Below are 14,393 nucleotides of genomic sequence, written 5' to 3' on the forward strand. Positions count from 1 at the left end.
TCAGAAAGAGCATGCTTGGAAAATGGGGTCAAGGTCTCAAGGAAACAGTTCCATGCCAGGAGAGATGAATGAACAACTGAGCTATGGCACAACCAGGTAGTAGGAGAGCCAGGTGGGAGGGAGAGCCAAAGCCACGAAAAGTCCTGGAGGGAGCGTGAATGGCGGCTGCTGTCCGCTGATTCAGAAGGGCTCCAGACTGTGTAATCCTGTTCAGCATTCTGGAAAAAGCGAACAAGCAAACAAACAAAACCCTGGACACAGTGTAAAGATCAGTGGTCAGTCACAAGGATTAGCGGGGATTGAGGGGTGACTAAGTGTAGCACAGTGAGTGACTTTAGGGCAGTGATATTCCATGTGACCATAATGGAAGACAGAGCACAATTGAACCCCTTAAAAGTACAGTACCAAGCCTACCCTAAACTGTGAACCTGCTGTGTGAGGGTCACATGAGTTGATTACAACACATGAAGCGTGATCCTGGGGTGTGTGCACGCAGGGGGTGGCATGCCCGTGTGTCGTGAGAAGCATGTGGGATGCCGCCAATTTTATTCCATATAAAATGGATAGACCCCTGTAGATGGTATGGTATGGGAAGGTTTGCGGTCTGGGACTCTTGGGGAGATAGCTCCTTACTTAGAACAGGGGGTGCGAATCCCGTCTTCGGAGTGGTGTGGAACGCCCAATATAGCCGTTCGAGTTGCTGGAGGGAGGAGTGGGTCGTGGCTGCAGGGTTACAGTCACTCAGGATTAGCATCTAGTATGTTTTCTTGGATCAGCTCAGGTTCTGTCTGTTGTGTTCCCTTGGAACAACTTCTAGAGACTTTAAGTGGCCATTTAAAAATAATTTCCAACAGCTGTGGTTATTCTCTAGAAAGAGGGACCCCAGAGTCCAAGCACCTCTGAGGCACACCTCCTTTACATCCAATGTCACTGATCCTTTCTACAAAAGGTTCTGTTTAAGTTGTGTTCACAACTTCAGGCAGCTGTGAACATACCAGGAAGGGCTGGAAAGATGGTTCAGTAGGCATACACACTGGGAATTCCTATCAGAGGTGCCAAAATGAGCAACCTTAAACACCTGGCTAACCAAGGCCATAAAGATCCAGCACACACGTTCATTGAACAAAACACTGATAGAATGAATGCACATGGATTAGAGTCTTCTGATGGGCTTGTTAAACAGTTGGTTGTACCTCCCAGAAGTTTCTAGAATAGACTGCTAATAGCAAGGTAGACCCGTATCTTTCTAGGGTAAACCTCACAGTAGCAGATACTTAGTTCCTATATTCACACTCATTGGCATAGACGCTGACAGAGACATTTGCTAATTTCCCTAAATAATTTCAGAAGTGCATGCTCATCCAACTCTAGCCTACAGCAAAAGCATCGAAGAGCGACAGAGAGTTGGTGATATGAGACGCAAGAACACCAAAGAAGGCTCTTGGCCAGGAGGACGTTGCCCAGCTCTTCCTCGGGGTTAGATAGAAGCAGCTGCTTCTTCCTCCTTGCATTTCTGCGGGGTTGATGCGGGCGTGTCACTTAAAGACAGGAGGACAGGGCATACAGCCTCCTGGCAATACTTGGGATTCCGAGGTCTTGCCAGCTTCCTGAACATGACTAAGCCATTGTGTTTCCATTTCCAGGATGGGGAGATAAACTACACTCTAAATATTTATTCTTCTTATCTTGTGTATTCTAATAAGGGATTTGGTTGAGACCAAATGAAATGTTAAATATAGAACAATTTCAATTGACACAGGGAAAAATTATTCAGTGGGTGATTCTTTTCAAATTCAGATCATAAACACTAGGGAAGTGGACGCATCTCATGGGCTGGCAGGAGGGGGGTTGTGATGCTCAGCCTTCCTGGGGGACCCCCCCCTCTGCTTTGGCAGCACAGGAGACCCTTCTATAGGGGGAGACGCCACACACACACCATTCAGTGCTGCGATTCACTTGCTTCTCTCCAGGTTGAAGTGGAAGTAACTCACAGTCCTTTAAAAATCCATTTCTGCTGTTTGACTAGATGTCGGCTACTTACAAAACTAAGCATGATTCTGAACAGAAGCACAAACAGGAAACTAGAAACTGCAAATGCTCAAATACACACACGCCTGGGTGTATATGCAAATTATATATACCTACATACATACAATTACATGCATGTAAAGGTAACCTCACACCACGAATGTAATTTGTGTGTTCATCACAACAGAGATAGGAGCCTGCTTTAAGAGTCATGGAGGCCGCCGGGCGGTGGTGGCGCACGCCTTTAATCCCAGAGTGAGTTCCAGGACAGCCAGGGCTACACAGAGAAACCCTGTCTCAGAAAAAAAAAAAGTCATGGAGATGTCTTCAAAATAAAAACCTAAACTCCACAGGAACAAACATAGACCCTGAAGTGCTTTGCCGCTTTGCCTCTTTGTCTCTGTAATGCTGGCATTGAACCGAGGGCTTGCACACACTAGGTGAGTGCTCTACTGCCAAGCTCCAGCTAGAGCCTTCAACATGCTTTGATGAACAGTGAAATGACCTCCCTGGGGTGACTTTTGGCTTTTTTTTTTAAAGGCAATTTGAAAACAAACATGAAGCAACCCCTTTGTTCTAAGGGACATCTTCTCTCTTGAAAAGTAATTATCCGGCCTTGGCATGTCACTGTCTGCCATGTCACTGTCTGCCATGTCACTGTCTGCCATGCCACTGGCTGCTGCTGCTGGTTCACATAGGCAGGGGCCTGGTACGCCATTAGTTGCCTGTTACTCCAGGAGTCTGGATAGCTCTCCGCCTTAGCCACTGACCAGGCAAGCAATGGCTGTGCAGTACGGCGGAGGGATAGCTGCTCCCTGTGCTGTGGACAAACAAAGCACATTAAAGAGTCCCATGTTCTTTGGAAATTGTGAGGATTAAAGTCACAGATCTGTCAGATAACATCACTATATTTTGGAAATCACATACTATTTTTTTTGAAGCAAAATAAAACATTTTATTGTAATAAAAATGTAAACTTCCCTGGTTAAAGTTTTTGGTATATGAAGATATTTCAAATGTTTTACAGATTTTTCATAAACAAAATAAAGGGAGAAGAGTGCCTTACTTCTTAAGGTCCTTCTGGCTGGAGTTTCTTATTGGGGGACATATATTTGTGTATATTATACATGATATAAATTGAATCACCTTGAGGGTGGGATTACACAAAATAACCTCTACCAACAAGACTTCGATTTGTTAACAAAATGTACTAAAAATAATTCTGAGTCCTATTAAAATTCTAACAATAATACTTGGGTATAATTCTAAAAAACAAACAAACAAACAAACAAACAAACGAACAAACAAACAGGGTTGGAGAGATGTCAGCACTGACTGCTCTTCCGAAGGTCCTGAGTTCAAGTCCCAACAACCACATGGTGGCTCACAACCATCCGTAATGAGATCTGAAGCCCTCTTCTGGGGTGTCTGAAGACAGCTACAGTGTACTTACATATGATAATAAATAAATATAAAAAAACAAAAACAAACAAACAAATAAAATCCAGCACATTGGCTTGGGAGATGGCACAGCAGGTACTTACTGTGCAAGCCTGAAGCCTGGAGTTCTAATCCCAGCACTTACACAAATGGCAAGCGAATGCACGCCCAGAGCCCGCTGCTTAGCTATACTAGCCAATGCTAAGTGCTACCCAGTGAGACTCTCTGCTGGTAAAGTGGAATGTGACTAAGAAAGACGCCCTATGTCAACCTGACCTACACACATACACTCCTACATGTGTACACAGAAGCCCCAGTCATGTATACACATGGACCCCCACACCATGAGGACATGCACCTACACATCCATACCACCTCACATGTGCAAGCACACATGCACTCACACATGCATACCACACATACACAAACATAATAAAAACATATCTTATGAAGTCTTAAGGCATAAATAACCAACCACTGTATAGGATTAAACTAAAGACTCTTGTCCTTAGGTGTTCCAAAGCATTCTGCTCTAATGGTTCAGACCATGAGACTGGCTGGTTCTGCTTCCCACCTAACGTGGTAAATCCTTGGACAAACTACAGCAGGCCGAAGACATTTCCTGTTAGAGAACTCAGTGTTTTGAGCCTCCTCAGTTCTTCAGCACTTTTCTTGTCTAATTGTAAGGTAATTCTGGGCAACTAGCCCATGATAGACCCGACTGTTCAGACAGGAAGCTGGCTGCTGGACACACAGAGACCAGCTCAGGGCCACCCTTTTGTGACGGGGCTGTGGCATTGCCGTAGGCAGGTTGACTCTCATTTCAGGTCTTCTGCATGCATACATTACCAGACTATTTCTCCCCACAATAAGCACTTGCTCATGTTTCTCACACTGTTCCTCCATTACATCTGGTTCCTTTGTGGGAGCACAGGTGGACCATGTGACCATGGGAAACATCATAGGAGCACAGGTGGACCATGTGACCATGGGAAACATCATAGGAGCACAGGTGGACCATGTGACCATGGGAAACATCACAGGAGCACAGGTGGACCATGTGACCATGGGAAACATCATAGGAGGCCAGGCGGACCATGTGACTGTGGGAAACATCATAGGAGCCCAGGCGGACCATGTGACCTGGGAAACATCATAGGAGCCCAGGCGGACCATGTGACCATGGGAAACATCATAGGAGCCCAGGTGGACCATGTGACTGTGGGAAACATCATAGGAGCCCAGGCGGACCATGTGACCTGGGAAACATCATAGGAGCCCAGGAGGACCATGTGACCGTGGGAAACATCATAGGAGCACAGGTGGACCATGTGACTGTGGGAAACATCATAGGAGCACAGGTGGACCATGTGACTGTGGGAAACATCATAGGAGCACAGGTGGACCATGTGACCATGGGAAACAGCACCTCCCACTTCACTCTTGAAGACCAGTTCCTCTGTACATACTCAGCACTTTGCTGTGCCCTAATGCCTTTCTGGTTTTCCTTGCTTTGGATAGTTCTGATACGCATGATTTCAGCTTCTGTGGTATAAATGATAGCAGTCTCTAAGAACACAGTCCAAACTTTAGTCACAAACTTCACTGTTCCTTTGTCCACCAACCAGTCTGTAACGTGTCCCACGGTTAGGCACTAGTGATGCCATTTCTTTCAACGTTTGCTATCTTTGACTCATTTCGCATCTAGACAGCAGAGTGTAGCTGTGTTGCTTATTTTCTAGTGACAATGTCCCATGAAGCTAACAAAAATGTTGAGTCTGAAGAGAGAGGTGCTCACCCAATCAACCACATTGCTCTGGTAATTGAAGGTCACAGAACAATCGTAGCTCTCCCCCTCCCCCCCATGCTGTCAATTATGGAGGTTCTTTGTGGTTCAGATTGCCTGGGCATTTGTATACTGTTTAAGCAGAGTTTCACCTGTAGTAAAAAATATTTTTAAAAAATCCCAATGTGGGGTTCCTTCCTGCCTTAGACCACTTATGTTCCCAGATCTCTCTCTCTCTCTCTCTCTCTCTCTTTCTCTCTCTCTCTCTCTCTCTCTCTCTCTCTCTCTCACACACACACACACACACACACACACACACACACACACACACACACAAAACCTCATATTTTTAAATATGCCTCAAACAGCACAATAGCAGGGCAACCGCCTACCCTCCATGCTGTTAGAATCTACTTTCCCAAGATAACCCCAAATTATTACTTACTTCATCTGGGCTGCTCTTAGCTCCAACCAGGCAGCCCTCTGGGCCATGTTCTCTTGGCCCCAAGACCATGGCGACTCTTCTAGTTTATCCCCTGGCTGCGTTCTCCCTCTCTCTTCCTCCAGGCCCAGGAAACCTAAACCCTGCCTATGTGTCTCCTCCCCAGTTATTGGCTGCGAATGTCTTTATTTACCAATCAGAATTAACTGGGGCAGGTTCCCAGAAGCTAAGTGCAGATTCTAGATCTTGGAGGCCCCCACTTAAGATTACAATAAACAGTAAAAGACAAAACCTTAACAATTATTTAGCCACGGTTGGCCTTAATCTTTTAGTTCTTGTGCCTTGGTCTCCCGCTGTCATAGAATTCTGGTGTATGATATGACTTTTGGCTTGCACAGTTTTATAGTCTTACATAACTGCAAAGCAAAGTCTGTGTGTGAGTGCGCATATGTGCATACATGCTTAATTTTGAAAAGTAAAAATGGGATATGTATTCTGAAGTATGTTGTTTGAAGATGTAAGTACAAGAACACATCCATAGTTATTGGATTAACCATAACTGTTTTAGTCTTCTGAATGGATGAGCTGTTGGTTAGTATCTCACTACCGATGAATATTTAGGCTGTTAATATGTTGGGGTTTTTTTTTTCTATGTGCTAATACATTTTGTGTATGTACACAAACATTGGACCAAATCAATTTCTACAAGTAAACTACTGTATTATTCTGGCTGAGATAGAAGGATCATTGAGTTCTAGGTCAGACCTAGAAACCTATCTCAAAAAGAAAAGAACCCAGTTTTGTCCATGATCTGCACTACAATGAGATGACATCCTAGGATTGCAGGCCAAGACTTCACTGTTGACAGGACAGGGTTGGAGAACTTGAGGATCTACTGATGACTTGGTGTAATTGACAGAACCTCTGGATGCATGACCTCTGTATTCACTTTCCCTCAGATTTGGGTGGAAATGGACACTCAGTGTTTAGATGCAGTTGCCATGCCTGGGTACATGGCTAAAGTAATGAGCCTTTTTGTTATAAATAGGTTTCTAAGCAGCCAAGTGGATGTGCACATCTTGATTCCAGAGGGGTCATTTCTGCAAATCTCTAGCTGTTGTATGCTGATGTCTCCTGGTAACTTTTCAACTGGTATATTTTTATTTATAAGTTCCACATTTTATACGATATTAGTCCTACATCTCTCTGTTTTGATTTTCCGTTTTGCTGATATGGTGGCTGGAATGAGCATGCCCCCCATAGGCTCGGATACTAGAGCACTTGGTCTCCAGCTGGTGGTGCCGTTTGAACAGATTGTACAACTTTTGGGAGGTGGAAGCTTGCTGGAGAAGTATGTCACTGCCAGGGGACTTTGAGTGCTGACAGTCTTACTTTGCTTCCTGTTTGCTTTTCTGCCTTGGGTTTGCAAATGAGTGTGTGAGCTCCCAGCTCTGGCTACTATGAATGCCTCCTAGCTTCAATGGACTTTCATTCCTTTGGACCCATAATCCCAAACAGACCCTTCCATATGCTGGCTGCCTTTGGTCAAGCTGTTTACCAGCACAGCAGAAAATGGCTAGTACCTGGCTTTCCTCCACATTTGCTTCTGCTGTACAGATGCTTACAGTTTGTATATGGTCATACCCAGCAGTCTTCCCAGTCTTCCCAGTCACTGACCTGGGTCTACGTAATCTTCAGGATTCTCCACCCTAATAGTATTCTTAATCTTCTGCCCTTTTGGGAGGGTTTTTTTTTTTTTTAATCATTAATTCCTGTCAAATTCTTATACATCATTTAGGTAGAGCTCTCCCACATGCCAAGTTTCCCAGTATCATTTTGTGACTACATTCCTGTTTCCCAGTTCAGTGTATAAAAACCTGCAATTAAAACTGAATGACTTATTAACTACATGCTTAGTGCTTACAGTGGCTGGAGAGATGGCTCAGTGGTTAAGAGTATGCGTTTTTCTGCAGGACAGGGGTTTGGCTCGTAGCAACTACATGGCAACATACACCTTGAACTACAGTTCCAGGGGATCAGGAATCTTCTACTGGCTTTTTGTTGGCATTGGGTACATAATATGCATGCTCATGTAGGCACACTTTTGTACATAAAATAAGAACAAATATATCTTCAAACATTTATTTTTTTTAAATTTAGTATTGTCTTTTCTATACTCTCCAAGATTCAAATAAATCACATCATAAAGTTTCTTCTTCTTCTGCATGTGTATGTGGAGGCACATACATCTGTGCCTGTGGGTAAGGGCAAAGATGGATGTCAGATGTGGTGGTTTGAACAACAATGTCCCCATAGGCTGATGAATTTGAATGCTTAGTTATCAGGGAGTGGCACTGCTTGAGGGTTAGGACATACAGACTTGTTGAAGAAAGTGTGTCACTGGGGGGGTGGGATTTGAGGTTTCAAATATCCAAGCCAGACTCAGTCTCTCTCCTCCTGCCGCCTGTAAATCCGGATGTAGAACCCTCAGCTCCTTCTCCAGCACCAAGTTGGCCTGGCCGCTGCCATGCTTCCTGCCGTGATAACAGACCGAAGCTCTGAACCTGGAAGCCAGCCCCAGGTAAATGTCTTCAGAGTTGCTATGGTTAGGATGTCTCTTGACAGCAATAGATCTGTAAGGTTCCAGGTGTCTTCCGTAATTGCTCTCCGCCTTACTTACTGAGGCAGGGTCGCTCCCTGAACCCGGAGGACCCCAACTCAGCTACTCTAGCTAGCTGCTTGCCCAGTGGATCCCCTAGCTCTTCCTCAGGGATTATAGGCAGGTCACCATATTAAGAGTAGAAGAAAAAATCATGTGGCTGGAGAGATGGCTCAGAGGATAAGAACACTGACTGTTCTTCCTGAGGTCCTGAGTTCAATTCCTAGTAATCACATGGTGGTTCTCAACCATCTGTAACTGGGTCTGATGCCCTCTTCTGGTGTGTCTGAAGACAGCTACAGTGTACTCTTACATATTTAATAAATACATACATGCATACATACATACTTTAGAACATTTTCCTACTTAAGAGAATCACTCTTGGACCTGGGTAGAGACCTAACATTCCAGGTGGGCTGGTTCAATCACTGACTCCCAGGCCCCGGAAGGTGGCTTACCTAGAGCCATGCTAAAGAGAAGGATGGCACCAGTAGGTCTGTACCGAGATGCTACACGGTTTCCTTCCCAGAATCCCTGCCCCTACTGCAGCAGCTCACGAGCCACAGCCACACAATGGTCAAAAGCTTGCGTCTGTGTGCTGTTTTGAATTGTTCAGGAGCAGTTTTTCCTTTTCTTCTGTTCTAGGGAACATCTTGGGCTTCCTTGCTTTCTCTAAAGCTCCTCCCCTCCACCTGCGTGCCTTCCATGTGAGCGTCAGTGGCTTTTCCTTTTGTCCTTCCTCTTCCTCCACATAGCTACTGAGGTTCACAGCCTACCCGCCCTGAGGTTTCTCCTTAGACTCTAATAAAATTGTCCTTATGATTCTGTTTGAATCCATCCTTAAATCCCCGGATTAATGAGACTAAGGACTCTAAGAAAGGATCCTAATTCCCAGCCATCCACACAAGCTCAGTTGTTATGTGGTGCAGAGACCCAAACTCCAAGCTTTATGCACTATGCCATCTCTCTGGCCCCAGCTTACAGGTTTCCAAGTAAAAGCAGTTATATACCTAAAACACAGAGCATATTCAGGACAGAAACACAACTTTGGAGAGAAAAATATTTAATCTGTTTCATGGGAAAAAAAAGTACAAAGCTTTGGAAGAGCTTTAGCTTTCCAAGTACAGTAGAAAGATGCTCGCGCTTCCCAGACCCTCGGCTCCACGCTCCTCTTGTGAGTGAAGCCGGCAAGCTCTTATCCACCCAATAATACACTTGAAGAGGCCACTGAAGAGTGTGGTCTAGAAATAAGTGTAAAATACATTGCACAAAAATATATTAATCCATCTACAAACACTTAAAAATGCATAGAAAGGAAATTCTTTCAGGACTAAGCCATGTCTAGAAATACCAGCATCTGAACCTGTATACTAGATGTTCCACTGTGCTGCGTAGGCATGACGTCATCACCTCTAGATGACGTTCTAGCAGAGTACCTCTAGGCTCACATATTAAGTGACAACATTTACCCACACAAGATGGGAAGAGTGTCTAACGTGATCACCCACGAAGCATACCTTGAAGGAATGACAGACAGACGGAGGTCTTGATTCCCTAAGGTGTTAAGTAATGACAGTAATGGTGTCTCCTATAGAGACCTAAAGCTATGCCATCAGCCCATATATAGTGAGGAAGTCTGTACAATCGGAAGTCACACAGGGTCCTGTTCTCTGCTGTAGAAAACTGAGAAATTACTAAGAATTTTAGAAAAATAATCATTGCAATATGTTCCCCATCTAAGTCCCTGGGAACCCCAGCTCCTCAGCAAAGGCTCTACAGGAACTACAGCTGTTTCTGAGGGCAGAGGTCACAGGGAGAGTTTGGGCTCTGGCTTAGTTTTTGCAGGCAACTTGCAATGATGACATCATAGGCAGGCACCGACAATATGTCCCATCTCTGTGTCATCAATTATGTTTCTGGTTAAACTAAGATTAGAGATAGTCTTTAAAAGAGAAGATACCCTAATGGCTATGCTAGGAACTTAGGTATTCTCACCCCCATTGGTATAATTTACTAATTGTTTGATTCTATTTATCTCAACCTATTTTCTCTTTGAACTGTCCGTACCTCAGAGGGTGGCTCTCCACCTCCCTTGCTTTACCATGTGGAAAGCGGACACCAGGCACCCCACGAGCGCCACACGTGCAGCCCTACACCTCACTCTGAAACAGCAATACTGCTTGGCCCTCTTCTGAGCCAGATGTGACACCAGCTCATGCAGGTTCAGTGTTCATTTCTAACCCACAGCTGAGGTGGATGCAGGCGGAAGTGTCCTGGCTGTCGAGAGCAGTGTCCACAGGCACACAGGAGTGACGTGCAAGGGGAGGAAAGGACACACCAGACAATGAGTAACTATGCCTAGCTGCACATTCCACAAGCATCTGGGGCTCTAGCTTTTCAACTCTCACCTGACAATGATTAAACCAAAGCACCATGCTGTGGCGGAGGCTATCCTAGTGAAGCCTGCAGGCGGAGTTGTGTCCTATTCCGGCCCAGCCTGTGTGCTGAGTGGCCACCCGAGAGTTGAGGCGCCAGCCTACACAAGTCAGCACAGGCAGGAGACAAGGTTGATTAGCCACAGAATGCCACATGGCTTGATTACCAAGCCTGGAACTTTTATGACCATCCATTCTGTCTATTACCTTATTGCAAAGAAACTGGAGAAAAACCAACTTGATTGAGCCAGGGTAAACAGTGACTCGGGTGAGTGCCCATTCTTCATGTCAGCTCTGAAACCCAGGTGGAAAAAGCAATCTTGGTGATTAGCACTGAGGTCTGCCTCAAGGTATGTGACTGCTGTCACTCTATCAGATGGCATTTCTGACCCATGCAGTGCACTCCTCAGTGAACCCCAGTACTGCTTCACGACCACGCTTCTTCTTAACGGACAGACGCTGCACTGGGGTACTCCTAAAAACCACCACTGGCATACGTAGGGCATTGTCTCATGCTGCCACACCGATTTCAGGAACAACAACTGAGTCACTAGGACGCCTCACACCAGACCATTAAGGCTGCAGGAAGGCAGAGGACTTTATTCCTCTACACCTCACTTTGGTTCACAACACAACAATGTCAGATATGGGCAGACTTCAAGGCCTGCACCAGCCATGTTCTTTATGACGGGATGCTGGGACAGTCCTGTTGAACTAACTGAGAAGTCTACACATACTCCTGCCAAGAAAAACTGTGGGTAGTTACTGAAATTAAGGACACAGAAAATCCTCTGGGAACCAATGATTATATAAACTATTCCAAGGCCCAGCTGATAAGAATCTGTGAGAAGTCATATAAGTTAAATGGCTTTAATGAATTTAGACGAATTTCAAACAATCGTTCCCAGGGCTCCTGGAATCCTCTGGATTGGTAAGTTACCACATAAAGGTATGAACTGTGTGAACTTGCAAGTCTGAGAGACGACAGAGCAGGCAGTGGGGCAGACAGCTGTCTAGGCTCTGCCACGTCCTCAGTGTGTTCCTGAAGCCCTGGCCTCAGGGAGGCAGGGCCATCCTCCATGCCAGGCTGCCATGAGGGTTGCTTGTAGTCGGCTCACACAGCATGGGGGAAGCCGAGCGGACGGCAAGCGCTCAGTGAGTGGAAGCATCTGTGTGCCCTTGTCTGAAGGTCGGGGGAGGCTCCCACTCTCCACTTTGTAGGAGAGCCGCAGTCACGCTCTGCTGGTCACAGCCACACCTGAGTCAGTGAGGACACCCAGCACCGCTGAGTACTAGGTCCTGTTCTAGGCCCTGGACACTATCCCAGGAGCTTCCCGACCTCCAGACAGGCTACCAACATGCCATAGCAGCGTCCTTTTTTGGAACATATACATCTACTAGTCTGTAATATTATCCTCAAGTCCTTTGAAGATTGCAGAGAGTACCACCCCAGGGTGAGAGCACCACCCCAGGGTGAGAGCACCACCCCAGGGTGAGAGCACCACCCCAGGGTAGACAGGTTTTAATCTGAAGATTCTTGTACAAGTTGTTAAGAGTGTGGTATGTCTCCAGATGTATCTGGATCCTCTATGAAAAAAAAAAAACGTATTCATTAAAGTTCCAGAAGGTCCTTTTAAATACTTTTCAATACAGTAGAGAGGTGCTTCTTTATAAACAATAGTGTTTATGAAATGGTAATACATTCTACCATTAAGCGTTCTTTTTCTTGAGTCCAGATTCTACTGGGACTACTAACATGTCAAATGGTGGAGAAATATTTTGCTTTAGAAACTGGAACGGTAAAAAAAAAGTCAAGTCCATGTCTGTGGCCATAAATTATTGTCATTATTAGTAACTAAACTGATAAGTAGCAGTTCATAAATTACTCCGTGCTAAATGCCATGTGAACATTTCCCTGAAGCCTGGCAGCAAGCCCAGGCTTGGCCCAGCAGCCCTGCTCTACAGGGCGGGACTCAACTAGAGTCCGCACTCCTGCCACCATACCGTGCTAAACAGCAAAACTCCATCATTATCCCTGTCCTCACCAACTCCAGGTTCAAAGAGACTGGTAAATGAAAAGGACTCTAAATGGATGCCATCTTTGGTAACAGAAGTGGCTTTAGAAAAGCTGTTAGTCAGTACTTACAGTTCAGAGTACTCTGGTGTCTCTGAGAAGATTAGATACAGAGGTAGACCGTCAGTGAGAAGCAGGAGCTTGGGTGACACGGTCCCTGCAGGTGGCTTTATGTCACTGCTCACTACAGACATGGCTTTTCGTGATTTCCTTTTTCCCCTGAGGATTTAACCCAGGGCTTCTGCACATGCCAAAGAAACATCTTCCAAATGAGTTAGCAACTCTGATCTTTGGTAACTGTTCTTAAATGTCACCATGCCAAAGGCAAAGGCTGAGCTGAAGACTTTTCAATGGATAGATAAAAACAGTCCGTTCTGCATGTGTGGAAAAACTAGTTACACATTTTCATTATGTTCCCCAGATTTCCCACACTGCAAAAACCAGGCCCAAATAACTTATCTTAGTGGTATGAGCCCAAGGCAGACAGGTCACAGAACAACTACAAAGCTCTCAGAGGAAATGGAAGGCACTGCAGCTCCAGGAGCCGTAGAACTAAGCTTTCGTCCTGTCAGATGCTTGCATCACTCCTGGTTCTAGGGAACTATGTGCTCTGCTCACTGAGGATTTTCTACGCCCATCACCACTAACATTCTAGTGTGAGCGGCAGTGCAGGGAGGTGAGGGGTGGGGCCGGGATGGGCAGCTGCTGTGCATCCTCGGATCCTCTCATTCACTAAATTCTCATCCTCGGATTCACTAAAGACTCAAGTAAGATCCTACCCAGGCAAGGAAACAGCAAGGGATTCTAAAGATTATTTTGGGATTTTTAAGGTACATGAAACTACAGAATACATGCTTGTATTTTCAGAGTGAAAAATAATCTCCACACAAGTAAAATTGTATATGCCCTGTTTTAGAGACTGAAACTGTTTATGTCCTCAAACAGGAAGTGACTAAAGCCAAAATATTCTCATCCTGTCCAATTGGAAATGAGGAATCCAACACATCAAGCAGGCTGAAGTCCTCTGAGGCGCCCGCACCACAATCCATCAGCTACAAACTAGCTGCAGAACCTCTGCTTTGGTTGGTTAGAAGCACAGGTGCCAGAGGTAACCACGTCTAACTCTACACAAGATCTCCTTATGTTCACACCGCTCCTGAGAAATAGCTTTTGCAAGTTACTAATTGAAGTCATGAAGTTTTTACTTCCAATTTTTTTTTAGCTAACTGAACAATAAAACAAGCAAATGTTACCTATCAAAAACTACTTCAAAAATCAATCAATAAATAGATAGACTATGCTTAAATGATTGCACTTCAAGTCTAGTACTTCTGTGAAGGAAGGGAGGCAGCATTAACTGATACTTATTAAATTTATAGGCAGGGCTCAAATAATGCTTCTGAAATCTTGCAATCTTAGTAAAATATATGCTGACTCAGTTCTAGAAAAACAAAGCTCCTAAACAGTTATGATGATAATCTATGATAATTAAAGTAACAATAAAAATCAAACCTCTCCAGTATCCCTTC

The 14,393-nt window shown here is 45.0% G+C and overlaps 1 long non-coding RNA gene across 1 annotated transcript; it reads right to left on the reverse strand.

Annotated features, from left to right (window-relative positions):
* Nucleotides 1–11,646: 11,646 nt before the first annotated feature.
* On the reverse strand, nt 11,647–13,601 carry LOC127685608 (uncharacterized). Its single transcript, XR_007977894.1, has 2 exons — nt 12,937–13,601; nt 11,647–12,377 (listed from the first exon to the last, which is right to left on the reverse strand). It is a non-coding gene; the product is annotated as an uncharacterized LOC127685608 (long non-coding RNA).
* Between the last annotated feature and the right edge of the window lie 792 nt (nt 13,602–14,393).

Source organism: Apodemus sylvaticus, chromosome 1, assembly GCF_947179515.1.
Source record: "Apodemus sylvaticus chromosome 1, mApoSyl1.1, whole genome shotgun sequence".
Taxonomy (NCBI): domain Eukaryota; kingdom Metazoa; phylum Chordata; class Mammalia; order Rodentia; family Muridae; genus Apodemus; species Apodemus sylvaticus.